The sequence below is a fragment of the Oncorhynchus keta genome, chromosome 19 (genome assembly GCF_023373465.1).
Source record: "Oncorhynchus keta strain PuntledgeMale-10-30-2019 chromosome 19, Oket_V2, whole genome shotgun sequence".
NCBI lineage: Eukaryota > Metazoa > Chordata > Actinopteri > Salmoniformes > Salmonidae > Oncorhynchus > Oncorhynchus keta.
Window position 1 is genome coordinate 66,650,731 of NC_068439.1, and position 6,671 is coordinate 66,657,401.

Sequence of the window (6,671 nt, forward strand, 5' to 3'; positions counted from 1 at the left end):
CCCCATCGAATACTTTTGGGATGAATTGGAACGCCGACTGCGAGCCAGGCCTAATCGCCCAACATCAGTGCCCGACCTCACTAATGCTGTTGTGGTAGAATGGAAGCAAGTCCCCGTAGCAATGTTCCGGACATCTAGGAAAGCCTTCCCAGATGAGTGGAGGCTGCTGATGCAGCAAAGGGGGGATCAACTCCATATTAATGCCCATGATTTTAGAATGATGTCCACAGGCGTCCACATACTTTTGGTCATGTAGTGTATGTATGTGCTGGAGATAATGAAAATGAAGTTGAAAAGTGATGGAATTGCCCTTTAAGTGCACAATACAGCATTTCTCTAACAATGCTAAATAAACATGTCTCGAGACTTGCACTCCTGTCTTTCCAAACATCCCTTTTTAACACACGAGTCTGTTCTGTTTTTAATTACTTTAAATGCTACATCCAAAGAAACCCAGCTGAGGCACTCTCTTATATTTCTTTAATTGATGGTTGTGCTACTATCCTATTTCATAGCAGAGTTCCTCCTGGGTTGTATGCCAAATTGCACCATATACCATATATAGGGCCCATAGGGCTTTGGTCAAAAGTAGTACACTATGTAGATAATAGGGTGCCATTTGGGATGTAAATGCAGCAAGGAAAAGGAAAATTGAAAAACACTTAATTAGCAGAAAAAGCATGCTCTCTAATTATTCTTCTGTTTTCTATGCTGATTAAGTGCTTGTGTTGCTGAGGAGGGCTATTTTAGGAACATTGGTTCCACTGACTGAACTATTTACAAGTTTGTCAAAGCGTGATTCCCAAATGACACCCTATTCCCTATATAGTGCACTACTTTTAAAATAGTGCACTATATAGGGGACAGGGTGCCATTTGGAACGTGCTCAAAGACATTCAGCAGAACTAGACTATCTATAAAAAACATATGGTTCCCAAGTGGATACAGTACCTACTATAGGAAAGTTCTGGTTTGAATACGACATGTTACATTAGGGGCTCAGCCGACAGAATACAAACTGAAGGGAGCGCGTGCTGATTTCAGTTGAGACCAAACTAGGCTAATTTGAAAAAGAGAAGATGCATTGATTTGAGTAATGGGACTGATTTTAGGGGAAAACATACTGTCGTGATTTAAGGAGGAGAATGCAGACTGATTTAAGTAGGGGAAAATAGTACCCACGGTCAAGCAGGGGGGCAGAGCGCACAGTCTCGCTATAGGATGTGGTGCACACTTCTCCCATTTCCTGAGGCAACAGATACTAAAAAGGCAGCTATACTATAATAACACCTTTGACTGCACACACAGCATGTTGAGCACCCAGAGGCATGAAAACAGAACCAACAAAGTGTAACTGAATCTCTCACAGCATTTACAAAAGCAAAGTGGTTGGGGGGGTGGCAGTACAATGGTTAATTGTGTTTTCACCTGATCGTGGTATAGTTTATACATTTTCTAAACTTGAGAGGTTGTCTGATCTACGCGATAAACCACAACCAAGGTTACTTCCTCCCTGTCAGTGAGCAAAAAGTTAATACCTCTCATTACTTTCAAAACAGCTGACTACAGCATGTGCAGTAACAGGCAAACAGCGCATCCTTTATGCACCAAAAGACATCCACAGAGAGGTTGAGCAAGTTCACTCACATAAACACATCAACAATTCTTGAGACATAAGCCTATACCTAAAGTTTCAACTATTTGCATTGCCTGAGTCAGAGATAAATATGTGATGTTCACATCAAACAGATCCTATAACTGGCAGAATATAACTTTTTTTTAGTGTAATGTTTACTGTTTTTTATTTTTTTAATCACTTTTGTTTATGTTTCCCATGCAAATAAAGCCCCTTAAATTAAAACTGAATTGAGCGAGAGCCAGAGGCCCTGTGCTCCTGTCAACACCATATTCCCTACATAGTGCACTACTTTTGACCAGAGCCCTACATTTGACCAGAGCCATTTGGGACACATCCAGAGACAGAAACACTGTGGTCCTGTCAGTGTGCTCTGGTAGAACAGCCCGGAGACGTCATGGTTGTGCTCAGTCACACAAAAGGAGCTGGCCCATTACTACTGATGACTGAGACCTTTCTTCTTCAATTCAAGCAAATGAAGGAGAGCAAAAAAATCATGCTCTGTGATTGTTTTGATTTAGCTAAAATCAGAGAGCTAACTAGATTAGCTGCTTTAAATGACACAGTTGTTAAGAACTATTTATTCTGCCACTGTGAGGATTGTTCTGTCATAACCGTGTGTTACTCCCCAATTTCACGACTTAGTTATAAACCCCATTTCTTAAAGATTCACTCTTTAGCAATGTCCTTCTCTTATCAAGTAAAATGTGTAAAAGTGTGGTTGTTCTACTGTTTTGGTTTATGTCATGTTACAATGTTGTGTTTACTGTTTTTTGTAAGTAAAAAATAAACTCTAACCACACTTCGCCTCAAGTGATTGGAATCCGTTGAACTGAGCGATTACTTGCAGCGGACCCTGCAAAATCTACCACGCCGGTATTCCAACAATGTGTCAAATAACCTTATCTACGTGTAATGATTCAGTAATGCAAAGTGCCTCTTGCAACTAGGCTCTAATGGTGGTAGAGTCAGTCCACGTAACCTTTGCAGTGTCATACTCAGTTGATGCATGCAATTTAACCACTGAACTGGAAAGTCCACCATGTGAAATGGGAGGATTCCATTTGAAGCTAAGGAGTTAGAGAGCTGCTTTACCAGGGGGAGGGGGGTTCAACTGAGTCTCTCTTCCTGACAGCCAGGCAGCCACACACAGGCCAGGGTGGGGGAGGGTTAAAGCCAGAGGCTCTGTCTCTCTCTTCCTGAGACAGACTGCTGCACTTGGCATAATGTGATGTATCCTTATAGTGTACTTACTACGTACTGCTCTCATAGAGATAAGGCAACATGACTATAACAAGCAATATGAAACCAATCAATAAAACGTTAGTGTCCACCTGGTAGGGTAATTGTGATGCAACATTTTACCAGAACACTCCAACTACTTCACGGTGTAGCTATTACTGATAAAACTATGAACAGGACAGAAAAATGCTCTGGTGGCAAAATCAACCAAATCCAGTGTCTGACAGATAGGAAGGTAAGCCAGCATGACTTCCTAGGTTAAATTTCCTCTGTACTGTTGATCCAAACAACTAGCACTTGTACTCAAGCCAGAATACTCATATAATTATCCCTCCCCCTGCCTAGTCAAAAAAACAGCCCCTCTCTGACTGGGAAGGGGTTGTTGTGCAAATGATAAACCTCAAAACCAGTCTTTCAGGAGAGGATTCCAGTCTTGGCAATAATGAACCATAACATTTTGAAACACCATGCCATTAGCCTTAAAGATACAACAGCAACAGGAACTGACTATTAGTCCATTAAATAAAAAAGGACACAATGAATTTTCTTTGTTTTTCAGCTTTGGTTGACTAACATCTATCTACCTTTTCCAATGTGTGTTTGCAAACGGCACATTTGGAAACTAAGCAGGGAGACATTACTTTGACCGTGAGCTTACAAACAACATCATACAACTTCATTCTTATTCACTAACTCAACACTGTATATAAATGTTTAGCCTAATCTCCCTTCATTCACACTCACAAAACACCAAGTCATTGAAGAAATACTGTGCTCCCCTCACTGCACTTTCAAAATAATTGAAAAACTGAATGTACAACTTCATTATCTCTGATGAAGACCTACACAGAACATCCATCCACTCCAGTCATCGTCTTGTTCGAACTTGTGATTTATCTGTGGATTAGCGCTTATCAGAGTAAAACGTGAGACTATCACCCCCAAAGAGTGGCAAATCAGCAGGCCTTTCTCAGCGAGCGACATATATTTGCCCAGCTACAGGCACACATGGTTTCAGTTAGGGGTCTGCACCTATAAACAGTTGGCCATGGCAGCTTATTGGTCAGGAAGTTCAATGTTGACTGCAAGTCAAGACAGGCACAAGCTGCTAATGAATAATACTCTACCCAAACCACTATCAGCAACACCAACACAACCATTGGAGACCAATAGAGAAGAGATTCTAGAAAGCCTAGTAGTAATTTAAATGGACCGCACTAGACCCTTTACAGCCAGGCTATTGACAAATCACTTTTAAATATTTTAACTTTGTAGCAAAAGGAATACCACAAAGGAACATTCAGGCATTTACTTTAATTACATGGAATATCAGGAATACCACCCAATTATTTGGAAGAGAGTTAAATCAAGAGAGCTGAATTAATGGACAAAAATAGGGCAAGATAACAAGATGGTCCTTGTGTGCAGTGACAACTACTATGCATGGAGATAGTATACCTGTTGTGTATCCATAAAGTTACCGTGGTTGAAGGCTGAGCTTCATATTCCAATGATTGATTTGCCCTAAATATTCAAAAACAAAAGCCTTACAAGGGGAATATTGTTTAATTCCAAGTGAGCAACAACAATCTGTGGTTAAAACAGTTACTGGCTGACATGTAGCCTATAAAGGCCAGGGCACATGATAAAGTATTCATTATTTTGAAAGACACTATGAGCAAAGTGTTCACAAATAGCGAAATAGGCTACATTAAACCATTGCAAACAAGGCCTGAACCTTGTATGTCTTTGTAGATAACAAACTATAATTAAGGTAAGATAGTAAATATATTATTATTGTAATGTGTCAAACCCACCTCCCACACATGCTCCCCTGCACCTATCCATATGAAAGCTGTCAAACCTCTCATCTGAAAAACTCCTGAAGGGACATTTCAATACATGGGTCAAATCTGCTCAGATGATCAAACTAAGTGATTACATTCACTTTAACTAAGAAATATATCTGTATCACATAAGTGAGCGAAGAATTCATTATAAAATGATAAAGAATAACATATAGCCTAATTGAGAGAATGTGCAAACATATTTCATATAAGTTACATAGAAGGGAATGAGAAAGTACAGGGCAGGCTACTGTTACTGCGTTTGACACCTCGAGGTAATTCGATTCGTGCAGCAGCAATACAATTCATTACATGTAGTCTACAGGAGACTTTCGATTAGCCTACTTATTACATTGGGCCTGTGCTATGCCATTCGGAACTCCTAATATGTCTCTAGGCAATATTTGGGGAGGCCCATCAATGCAGCCGATAGGATAGACAGGCCATCATATAATTGTAAAGCAATGTTTTACACATTTAGATGCTGGCAACAACTGCAGCTAAAGCTAGTTACATTTAGGAAGCATCACACGTCCGGGTAAATTACCAGACCAACTATCGCTACTTGCGAGCTACTATGTTAGCTACGTTACCGAGCTAACTAACTTTTTGAAAACTATTTCCAAAAAATAAATCGAACTTATTTGAAGTCACAACACTTTATAAAATCATATTGGCATTATAACGGCCGTGTTACAATTTAGTTGTGCACTCGGAACACCATGGCTGACGAAGAAGTTTTGCAAGAACTCTCAATGGAAAAATGTAGCGACTATAGTGTAGCCTTTATAAGCTACAAAACATGCACGTCAGCTGTAAAATGAGCGGACTATAAATGCAAGGTTTACAGCTAAATTTGATTACAAATGTGTAATAACATATGCATGCTGGACACAACAAATCGCACATAGCTAAACGAAATAGCTCACCAGATGCAGTCAAAAACTTTTTCACACCTGAAAAGCCGACAACAGAAAGTTTGTTCTTCGTTTTCTACTTACCAGAGGGATGTGCTCGCACATACATTTCAAACATGTTAGTAGCGAGTTGTTAGACCGAATTTCCATTTACAGTAACTCAACTACAACTTCAACCACTTCTGGTTCTGGGCCTATTCTGAAGCATTCGCTTACCGTCTCCGCCGCCGCTCCCCGGGCCACCTTCAACACCCGAAACTCAACCACCGAATCTCCCACAGGGCCGTGGTGCTGAAAGAAAAGCGGCGAGGTGGACTTCGTAGACGGAGTTTCTACGGTACCCAGGCCTTCTCTGTTTTGACCCGAGTGGGGGGTTACTACAGCCCCCGATGTTTCAGAGACACGGGAATTCTTTTGACAGCTCTTCTTCTTTACCCCCTCTACTCCCCCTTAATTTCTATTTTCTTACTTCCAACAGATACGAATCAAAATACTTGTCACAGAATATGGCGGCTGCACAAACGAGCGCCTATCGCGAGACTTTAATTTTTTCCTCCTAGGGGAAAGTTATGTTAGGGGAGAGGAAGTATGATTGCTAAATCCTCTGTAGAAGCAGAGACAGAGAATGAACAGTTTGTGGTAATATTATTGGAATGGAAACTATCAACTGACGTGTGGGAGGAATACAGGTGGGGGTAAGGTCTGTGTCACTGAGTCTCATGGAACAACAGAGAAAATTAGGTCACAATAGTTATGTGCTGCTAGAGTAAAAATACTGTAAATTGGTAAGTACACACCCACAATGATATCTCACCCATAATAACAATAATACACACCCATAATATCTCAAAAAGGTATCCAACAGACAAAACAGATTGTAAGTGATTTTGTAAACAAAAAATGATGTCCAGAATAACACCTTCAAAAAGAATGTGCTTGTTTCAGCTGGTGGTCAGCTGTAAGCAGGTCCTCCCCTCAAGAGGACAGCTATACTAAAGCTGGGAGCCAGTGGGAGGTTATAATGGTCAT

The 6,671-nt window shown here is 40.6% G+C and overlaps 1 protein-coding gene across 50 annotated transcripts in view; it reads right to left on the reverse strand.

The window, feature by feature from the left end:
* Positions 1–6,188, reverse strand: part of LOC118398736 (TGF-beta-activated kinase 1 and MAP3K7-binding protein 2-like) — a 71,614-nt gene extending 65,426 nt beyond the window's left edge. For 47 of the 50 annotated variants that reach the window (XM_052471106.1, XM_052471102.1, XM_052471090.1 and 44 more), the window contains exon 1: positions 5,859–6,188. The gene's annotated coding sequence lies outside the window, so the exon portion shown is untranslated. The remainder of the gene's footprint in view (positions 1–5,858) is intronic. The other 3 variants (XM_052471110.1, XM_052471109.1, XM_035794386.2) reach the window with 2 other exon arrangements.
* Positions 6,189–6,671: the final 483 nt, after the last annotated feature.